Genomic DNA, 10,946 nt, shown 5'->3' on the forward strand with positions numbered 1-10,946 from the left:
CCTGTTGACACTCCTCTTGGACACATTTCCACCCCAACACACCACAGCATAGAACATGACACTGGCCACCACAGACTGGTAGAACATGCAGAGGAGCTTCCTCTCACTCCATTCCACAAAGTCACTTATCAGACTCCTATTCTCGTCTTCGCTGTTGTCCCTGATGCATCCAACAATGGCAGTGTCGTCAGCATACTTCTGGACGAGACTCAGCTCTGAGTTGTAGCAGAAGTCTGAAGTGTAGATGGTGAAGAGGAGAGGGGCCAGTACTGTCCCCTGAGGTGCTCCTGTACTGCACACCACAGTGTCAGACTTGATGTCCTTCAGCCTGACATACTGTGGTCGATCAGTAAGATAGTCCGTAATCCAGGAGACCAGACCAGGGTCCACATGCATCTTAGTCCAACACGTCCTCACACCCAAGGCGTCACACCGTCCTACGCCGTGCAATGTCCCCCTGGCGTCACTAAGGCAACGCTACAGGGGGGACAAAAACGGCGGTATTTGCCGACCCGGGTCACCCAGTAATATACAGAGCACCCCCCTGCTTTCCTTTGGCTACCGTAATACTACAACTATGAAGCGCACTTGAAATGTTTAATGTCAACAGTGCGATTCTAACCCCGATTGTGCTTACCGACCTCAAACCACTTTAAGGAGGTACAGAGTGAATATAAATCGGTAAAAATGCTTAATTTTAATTTTTTGAAGCTTGGATTGTTCACGCATCGCGGAAGTCAAGAGGCTCTCGCGGATTAATACATGCTTATTCTTTATAATCCGGTGCTTTTCTATGAAAATAGAATCTTTCATTGAGATTGCATTTATGGACATATGTTTTCTTTTTATTTAGCTTTAGTTTATTGAGCGTCTACGTGACGTTTGTCAACAGTAATCGCGATCCTGCAGAGGTGACGTCACACACGCGTCCAAACGCCGGATGACGACGTCACGCTTGTTGACAAAGATCGATAGCATTTTGTCCACACGTTTGTTCAGTAACTTGACGGAAACAGGTGCGCGTCACTCGTCTATTGAGGTAAGATATCATTATTGCTTTAAGTCAACTCAGAAATAAGGTTTCATTGCGTGTAATGTAACTTTCTGTGGTGCGTTAACACGAGAGCTAGTTCGCTAACACTTAGCTTTTTTAATTATAATGCAACTCACACACGTATTTTGTTTGTTATTTTAAAAGGACAAAAATATATTCAATATTCCAATAAAAAGTTTGCTATATTGGCAGGTCATGGTAGGCGATTTATTTTATTAATATTCAAGATATTGATTTCATTTATCACTTCCGCATATTAATACAGATAACATATTTATCGTATTTAAGTATATAAGTATACGTTTATTTGAACCATTTTGGATGAGGGATTGGATCTTTTGTTGTTTTCTTTAAATGAAAGAATATATATAAAATTATAATGAAACGTATTTTAAATTCCAGCATAAATAGGTAAACCAGATGGAAACACAATCAAACAATGGATGAAGGAAACATGGAGAGCTTATCTCTGAATGATCAAGTATACTTGCTTGTATTTATTGATTTATTATATTTAAAAGGGAGCCCTAGTATGTTTTTGTTTTGTTTTTGCATGGAAGTGACCTGCAAGAACTGCCCAGAACTCCAGACCTGCTTGACATGAAACCATTCTCTCTGTGGTTCCTGACAAATGATTTCAAATGTGAAGTAAGTGAGTAATATTTGTAACATAGTGAACACAAACTTGTAAACCTACAGCACATCCCATCATGGAAATAATCTAAAATGCAATTCTATGTTCTTTTCTAGGTGAGATGGAGAAATGCATATCAGGTGCTGGACTAACCATCGGAGGTGGAAGGGGTCAACATGTCAAAAGCAGGTGAGATGTTACATCATACACACTTTGGTCATTAAAATAGTCATGTTTGGTAATAATGATCAATATATTTCTGTGGCAGGACGCACTGACATGCTGACGCTTATGGTCAAGGTTTTCTGGCTTCTGTTGTTGGAAACACTTGGTTGTGCCCGTCAAGGTGGAAGGTACACTAGACTGAAGAGTCTTCTTCAATAGATTTTACACTTCAAATGATCAGAATCAAACGACTTCATTAATACAATGTTTTCCAGCTTCTGTTGACTTTCGGACAAAGAGGATTCGACGCTGTTAGGACAGTAAGGAGACGGCAGGAAGTGAAAGATTCTTGAGAAGGAGATGAACCACCTCTGGTCTCTGTCAAGTCGTTGTGATTCCCTGAAAGAGTTGACTCGCATGGCAGCGTCACAGCAAGGTAAGAGTTTATTTAGCAAGTGAAGAACAGAAGTACAGCTGATCATTCTTATTGTCTTATTCTTTTAAGATGCACCATGGGCTTGACTGGTGAGGCTTTGAAGGATCTTCAGAGCCTTTGAGGAGCAGCAGCAAGTCAGCATGACGTCACTCGAACCATGACTCGGACCAGAAACTACTACACACAAGTCTTCGATGAGGACGAGACCATCAACGTCGTGCAGATTCACTCTGATGGTTACTCGTGACATTTGTGACGATCTGTGAACAATTGTTTGATATGAAACCTGTAATAAAGCACAATTTGACATAATTTTGAATAACATCCCATAGTATTCATCCCAACATGATCAATGCAGTTGTAACTTCAGAGATGCCTATAATTGATACCAATGAATGCTTAAAAAATTTAAATAAAGTTTTTATGATAACAGTTCATATCTTTTATTATGACAGGTTGATAAAAAGCAGCTCATGTACAATATTCATATTGGAGTTAATAGCTTATACAAAAGTTTACTACTATTGGAATAATTACATCTATAATCACACTAAATCAATAATATGTATTGCATAAGTACAAACATAATCATACATTAGTAATCAATAACATGTATATTAATGAACAGAGGCTTGATATTGAGGCTAGTGTGAACTATCATGCTCATTTTCAGACCCCCAGGGGCCGCTGGGAATGAACCGGGGCCAAAAACGTGTTTTTCATGACTGTTGCTCTTTTGCTCTTATGTGACCTCTGTGACCCTCAGACATATGAAACTTGGTCTGCGTGACCTTTGACACCTCTTAAATCATATGCTTGTGGAACCATAATGATAACTCCTCCCAAACCGGAAGTAGCTTCAGGGAGCACCTAGAGAAACACCCTTGAACATATATGTGTACAAATGGAACATGAAGAACCTCTAAAAGTTTCAGATAATTTAAATCAACAATGGTCGATTTATAGAGCTTCAAAGTCCAGATTTCTCCAAGTTTCCCATGATACCATGGGGCACAGGAAGTTCATAGCAACATCAAACCACAACAGCTCAACTCAGAATGGAGTCTAGAATAACATATCCAAATATCAGCTCTGAGGTCTGATTAGAAAAAAAGTTGCCTAAGTCCATTCCTGAAGGATCAGGTCTGCATATTCTGTAACACTTAGAGACCATCTTGACAGAAGAATGACAACCTCTCCCTCATTTTTGGACTCATTGAATCACACTTCTCACAGGATAGTAGGAGACCATCTGAATGTGTCATATAAATATCAGCTTTACAAGGGCCTTCATGCCTCTTGAAGTCAGAGAATTAACCCTTTGATGTAGCACAGGCCACTACAAACAAATACATCATGTTGGTGTGTGTAGTTTTCTGATAGTATAACAGCAGTCCTGAGTCACCTATCAATAACATAAATATGTATATTTTTAAGTTCAAACATGTACTGTGGGTCAAACAAAGCTTTTAGACGTGCTGTCTTCTATTTCATAGTTTGGGTGTAATTTACAAATAGCTCTTCAGTTGCTATTTTAAACGATGATGATTACTGATGATTTAAATCATTTTTTACTGTTACCCAGATCACATGGAATTACACAATTATGAAAGTTATTGCAAGTGTGGTGATTTCAAGAAAGCAGTGGTTTGTCTCTATTTATATCTTAAATATCTCCACTGTGTTTTGCTGCATGTTTGTTTGTTTATTTTTGTATTTTGTTGATGTACTTTGGGTGTTGATGGTAAATAATTGAGTAGTAAAGGGTTAGGTATAGACAAGCTTATGCTTCATCCTTCTTAATTAGGACATGTTGGGTAAATATTATTCTTTTGACTATAATTATTGTTTGACTAATCAACCAGTCATTGGTTTTGTTTGTTTGTCTTAAGTTTACTTTCTAATGTAACATGTTTGAAATAAAGCATTAATTCATTCATGATTCATTAACATATGATGTCTGCTTTGCCTGAATATTGTTCATGTTGAACTCTATGTCGATCTCAAACTAGGGTAAACAGAGACTTTGTTACAACGTCTAAATCACCAATAGTCATTTTCACAACACATTACCTGCACTGATGATGAATACTATGGGATGTTATTCAAAATGATGTCAAATTGTGCTTTATTACAGGTTTCATATCAAACAAATGTTCACAGATCGTCACAAATGTCACGAGTAACCATCAGAGTGAATCTGCACGACGTTGATGGTCTCGTCCTCATCGAAGACTTGTGTGTAGTAGTTTCTGGTCCGAGTCATGGTTCGAGTGACGTCATGCTGACTTGCTGCTGCTCCTCAAAGGCTCTGAAGATCCTTCAAAGCCTCACCAGTCAAGCCCATGGTGCATCTTAAAAGAATAAGACAATAAGAATGATCAGCTGTACTTCTGTTCTTCACTTGCTAAATAAACTCTTACCTTGCTGTGACGCTGCCATGCGAGACAACTCTTTCAGGGAATCACAACGACTTGACAGAGACCAGAGGTGGTTCATCTCCTTCTCAAGAATCTTTCACTTCCTGCCGTCTCCTTACTGCCCTAACAGCGTCGAATCCTCTTTGTCCGAAAGTCAACAGAAGCTGGAAAACATTGTATTAATGAAGTCGTTTGATTCTGATCATTTGAAGTGTAAAATCTATTGAAGAAGACTCTTCAGTCTAGTGTACCTTCCACCTTGACGGGCACAACCAAGTGTTTCCAACAACAGAAGCCAGAAAACCTTGACCATAAGCGTCAGCATGTCAGTGCGTCCTGCCACAGAAATGTATTGATCATTATTACCAAACATGACTATTTTAATGACCAAAGTGTGTATGATGTAACCACCTCACCTGCTTTTGACATGTTGACCGATGGTTAGTCCAGCACCTGATATGCATTTCTCCATCTCACCTAGAAAAGAACATAGAATTGCATTTTAGATTATTTCCATGATGGGATGTGCTGTAGGTTTACAAGTTTGTGTTCACTATGTTACAAATATTACTCACTTACTTCACATTTGAAATCATTTGTCAGGAACCACAGAGAGAAAGGTTTCATGTCAAGCAGGTCTGGAGTTCTGGGCAGTTCTTGCAGGTCACTTCCATGCAAAAACAAAACAAAAACATACTAGTGCTCCCTTTTAAATATAATAAATCAATAAATACAAGCAAGTATACTTGATCATTCAGAGATAAGCTCTCCATGTTTCCTTCATCCATTGTTTGATTGTGTTTCCATCTGGTTTACCTATTTATGCTGGAATTTAAAATACGTTTCATTATAATTTTATATATATTCTTTCATTTAAAGAAAACAACAAAAGATCAAATCCCTCATCCAAAATGGTTCAAATAAACGTATACTTATATACTTAAATACGATAAATATGTTATCTGTATTAATATGCGGAAGTGATAAATGAAATCAATATCTTGAATATTAATAAAATAAATCGCCTACCATGACCTGCCAATATAGCAAACTTTTTATTGGAATATTGAATATATTTTCGTCCTTTCAAAATAACAAACAAAATACGTGTGTGAGTTGCATTATAATTTAAAAAGCTAAGTGTTAGCGAACTAGCTCTCGTGTTAACGCACCACAGAAAGTTACATTACACGCAATGAAACCTTATTTCTGAGTCGACTTAAAGCAATAATGATATCTTACCTCAATAGACGAGTGACGCGCACCTGGTTCCGTCAAGTTACTGAACAAACGTGTGGACAAAATGCTATCGATCTTTGTCAACAAGCGTGACGTCATCATCCGGCGTTTGGACGCGTGTGTGACGTCACCTCTGCAGGATCGCGATTACTGTTGACAAACGTCACGTAGATGCTCAATAAACTAAAGCTAAATAAAAAGAAAACATATGTCCATAAATGCAATCTCAATGAAAGATTCTATTTTCATAGAAAAGCGCACCGGACTATGAAGAATAAGCATGTATTAATCCGCGAGAGCCTCTTGACTTCCGCGATGCGTGAACAATCCAAGCTTCAAAAAATTAAAATTAAGCATTTTTACCGATTTATATTCACTCTGTACTTCTTAAAGTGGTTTGAGGTCGGTAAGCACAATCGGGGTTAGAATCGCACTGTTGACATTAAACATTTCAAGTGCGCTTCATAGTTGTAGTATTACGGTAGTCACGTCACGTTACCATGGCAACCAAGAGGTGGGCTACGCGTCAAATGTAACCCGGGTCGTTTTGAATCCGACGTCGGGGGGTGCTCTGTATATTACTGGATGACCCGGGTCGGCAAATACCGCCGTTTTTGTCCCCCCTGTAGCGTTACCTTAGTGACGCCAGGGGGACATTGCACGGCGTAGGACGGTGTGACGCCTTGGGTGTGAGGACGTGTTGCTTAGTCAGTTTGTCCTGCAGCAGAGTGGGTTGGATAGTGTTGAAGGCACTAGAAAAGTCCAGGAACAGGATTCTCACTGAACCGCTTCCTTTATCCAAGTGGGAGTAGGTCCGATGCAGGAGGTGAAGGATGGCATCTTCCACACCAACTGCTGGCTAGTAGGCAAACTGCAGGGGGTCTTGCGCGTGCTGGACTTGTGGCCTGAGATGTTTGAGGATCAGCCGCTCCAGTGTCTTCATCAGCTGCGAAGTCAGTGCCACCGGTCTGTAATCGTTCAGCACACTCGGTCGGATCTTTTTAGGGACTGGAACGATACAGGAAGTCTTCCACAGAGTTGGTACTTTCCCCAGCCGTAGACTGAGGTTGAAGACATGCTGGAGCGGCTCAGCTAGTTCAGCAGCGCAGGTCTTTAGCAGTCGAGCAGACTCCTTATCAGGACCAGTAGCCTTCCCTGGACGAATCCTCTGAAGTACATCCTGTACCTGGAGTGAGGTGAAGCTGGGAAGTGGTTGTGTGGAGCTTGGGGGGGCACAAGAAGGTGGGGCAGGTCCTGAGGCGGGCAGCAGTGAGGGTGACCTGCTCAAACCTGTTGAAAAAGTTGTTCAGTCCATTTGCCTCCTCCACCGTGTCCACTGCAGTCAGAGAGGGCTTGTTCTTGTGTCCAGTGATGGTTTTAACACCATCCCAGACCTCTCTTATTTCTTCTCGGCTCAGCTTCTCCTCCAACCTCCTCCTGTAGGTGTCCTTTGTCTCCCTCAAGCATCGCTTCACCTCCTGCTGAGCTGATCTCATGGCGTCCCTGTCTCTGCTCCTGAAAGCCACTTTCTTCCTGTTAAGGACATCCTTGACCTCCTTTGTTATCCACGGTTTATTATTAGGGTAACAGCGGACAGTCTTAGTAGGGGGCGAAAACGTCCAAGCAGAAATTTAAATAATCTGTTAGACAGTGTGTCTGTCCCTCGATGTCCTCACCATGAGACTTCAGAAGCACATCCCAGTCTGTTGTTTCAAAGCAGTCTCTGATGGCGTCCTCCACAGCTGGTGTCCACTTTCTGATTGTCTTAGTGGTCACAGTCTGTCTCTGCACCAGAGGAATGTACTGTGACTGAAGGTGGACCAGGTTATGATCGGACCTTCCAAGTGGAGGAAGAGGTTTGGCTCTGTAGGCATCCTTCAAGTTGGAATAAAGAAGGTCAATTGTCCTGTTATTCCTGGTGGGACAATCCACAGCCTGATGGAAAGTAGGCAGAGTAGAGTCCAGGTTGGCATGATTAAAGTCTCCAGAGATGATGATAAACGCGTCAGGATGTTGATTCTGAAGTCGAGCTGTCATTGTGTGGATCTTCTCACAGGCAGATGCAGCCGCAGCGCTCGGAGGAATGTAAACACACAGCGCGATCTCGTTGGGATCGTTGGTCTGTGACGTCTCCGATTGTCCGTTAGCTTAGCCTTTAGCCGCATCCCTGCCCGACAGCCTCTGTAACGGCGCTGAAGTTCGATCAGGATCTCGTGGCGATCTCCAGCCCGTGCCATTGACTTCAGCGACAGTAGATCCTCTCTTGAGTAAATAAGACGATTCTCTCCATATTCAAAAGTATCCATTAAAAAAAATGATAGTAAAAAATTAATAAAAAACTGAAAATTATAGAAAATTGCTGCGGAGCTACTGGAGAGGCAGCCGTCCTTGTCGGCGCCTTTTATACAGATCCAGTTTAGGTAGTTTTGTGTTGGTTATTCAACTTTTGTAAGAGTGAGCTACAGTTGTGCGACTTATATCTTGTGTTAATATTGTGTTAATATTTCCTGTGGTTCTTTTGGTCATGTTTAACACTTGTTGTAGTTTTTCACAGCAGCGATTTTGTTTTAGATTGAAGTAGTGCCTATAATTGTTATTTCTGTCACGTCAATGTGTGGCTTTGTTAAGATTACTAATGTGTTTTTGTTTTCCCTATATTTCTGTATTATAATTACTAACTGTGTGTTTTGACTTTAATTCACTTGTGTGCAAGCCTTAGTTTGTTATGCCGTTGTCAGCTGATGATTATTTCTAGCCTACTTCGGTCGTAATTAATTCGCTGCTTTGTCTTGATACTCCAATAAATTATATTATTTTCTGGTACTTGTTTTTGTGGGCCTGTATTAATTTGCCGGAGGTTTCCACGCGCAGTGTCGTGGGATTAAATATTTAGGTGCAAGTCCTAAAGTGGCGTTGTTGTATAACGATCCATCTCATTTAAAACCAGCCACTAGTGGGAGTTGAAGTCCACCGTTACTCCCCGGGCCAGTGTTAAGGATAGGTTACATATTTTCTGGCGTTGTTGGTAGGATCTGGCAATCCGGCAATTGTACCTTTTATAGTTTCAATAAGCATTGTGTTGTGTGTCAGAACCACAGGAATAGTTGGTTGAGTAAGCAGAGCTGTTTACAAGTCAGCTTGGTTGTTTCTGTGTTGGCTGTGGTGAGGCTCATGGTGAATAGAGTTTTTATTTTGAGGCAAGGCAGGGTCCGGTAACTGTTAGCCCCTTCTCAAAGACTTGTATGGGTGTGCTAAATCCTATATTGTGCTACTGCAGGATTTTTTTGGTAGTAAACAGCTGGAGGGTGAGTCTCTTCAAGAGTTTTCCCATTCCTTGAACTGCCTAATGAAAAAAATAGTTGCCTGCTCTCCAATGAGCGTCCCTAATGCTGCACTCTTACTTCGTAATCATTTTGTAGAGCGTGTAAGCAGTTCTGATCTGCGCAGAGAATTAAAGAGACTTGTTCGTAGCCACCCTGAACTGACTCTGCTGGACATCAGAGCTGAGGCTATAAGATGGGAACGCGAGGGAGGAGCACAGGGTAGTCGGCCCACCATGTCTGCTTTTTGTGCCCCTCAAACTGTGACTAGACATACTGATGTTGACCCTGTACTCGTTGACTCTACTTCTGAACATCTTTCACCCCTTACTGCCTTGGTTAAAAAGCAACAGGAACAGCTTGACCAGATTACCCAGACATCGGCTGCAATGCAAAGGCCTCCAGGCCCTCATTCTAGCCACTCTCGTGTGATTTGTAGACGGTGTCAACGGCCTGGTCACTATGCTAGCCACTGTGAAAATGAACGTGTTCTTCCCAATACTGTCTCTACTCTTACTGCTTCCCAAGTAGTCCTTACAGATCCTCCGCTGCCAGAAAACTAGCAACCCCTGATGTATTGAGCCAGACATTAGGTGGGAACTTACAGGGCTCACAGACTGTAGTGGATAAAGGACAAAGAGAACGATTGATTGCCCCTTCCCCTCAAGTGGTCATCAATATGGCGGGTGTTAGTGTCAGGTGTATCCTTGATACTGGGTCCATGGTGTCCACTATTTCGGATAGTTTTTTTCGGAAACACTTTAAAGACAAACTGCGTTCTTGTCATTAATTGGGGTTAAGGGCTGCCAATGGGTTAGAAATTCCCTACCTGGGGTACTTGGAGCCAGACATCGAAGTCTTTGGTCGTGTAATACCCCGGCGGGGCGTGCTGGTAGTAAAAGATGTTCATGAGCAGGTGACACCACTCGGGGTGTCGGGCATATTGGGGATGAATATTATAAAGGCGTGTTACCAAGTGTTCCCCAACCAATATAGCTCTGAGTTTCACGATTCGCGTGACGGGTTAGCGCCGCCTGAACCTTGGCGGTCCGCATTCCAATTTTGCCATCACACCTAAGTTCAGCCCCTCGTTTCCCGCTCCTTGCTAGCCAGACTAAGGGGTAGAAGGCATGTATCTATTCTCGTCCACAAAAATATTGGCAACAACTTGTTCTTCCTTACTAGCTTCATGTGGATCCGTGCTGATTGAGCCACTGAATCACAGTACCGCATATGTCCCTGTAGTTAATGTTGGCATGTCAGTAGTTGACATTCAGCCTCGGTGTCCAATAGGACGGGTTTTCCCAGCGGAGGTAGTGAGTCTCCCGGCAGGGGTGAGTGAAGTGCGAGGTGATACTGAGTGGGTTATTGCCACCATTAGGTCGCAAAGTGTGGGGGGCAGATCTGTCGTGGATGAAATTATGGCTCTTGATCTCTCTTTACTCTCGGATGTAGAACAGCATAATGTAAGGGAGTTCTTGCTCAAGCACGAACGGGTGTTCTCTGCATTTGATGGCGACCTCGGTATACGTCCCTAATCTCTCATGATATTCCCCTCTTAGATGAAATGCCAGTGAGACAGAGGTACCGACGCATCCCACCTTCGGAATATGAGGTGGTAAAGGCCCTTATACATCAACTACTGGAAACTATGGTGATACGAGAGAGTAGTAGTCCC

The 10,946-nt window shown here is 42.1% G+C and overlaps 2 long non-coding RNA genes across 2 annotated transcripts; one reads left to right on the plus strand and one right to left on the minus strand.

Annotated features, from left to right (window-relative positions):
* Nucleotides 1–1,620: 1,620 nt before the first annotated feature.
* On the plus strand, nt 1,621–2,039 carry LOC148082372 (uncharacterized). Its single transcript, XR_015710936.1, has 3 exons — nt 1,621–1,702; nt 1,805–1,877; nt 1,957–2,039. It is a non-coding gene; the product is annotated as an uncharacterized LOC148082372 (long non-coding RNA).
* Nucleotides 2,040–5,143: 3,104 nt separating this feature from the next.
* On the minus strand, nt 5,144–6,056 carry LOC148082373 (uncharacterized). The gene is made up of 3 exons (XR_015710840.1): nt 5,952–6,056; nt 5,289–5,376; nt 5,144–5,186 (listed from the first exon to the last, which is right to left on the minus strand). It is a non-coding gene; the product is annotated as an uncharacterized LOC148082373 (long non-coding RNA).
* Between the last annotated feature and the right edge of the window lie 4,890 nt (nt 6,057–10,946).

Source organism: Callionymus lyra, chromosome 4 (assembly GCF_982586985.1).
Source record: "Callionymus lyra chromosome 4, fCalLyr1.hap1.1, whole genome shotgun sequence".
NCBI classification, from domain to species: Eukaryota; Metazoa; Chordata; class Actinopteri; order Syngnathiformes; family Callionymidae; genus Callionymus; species Callionymus lyra.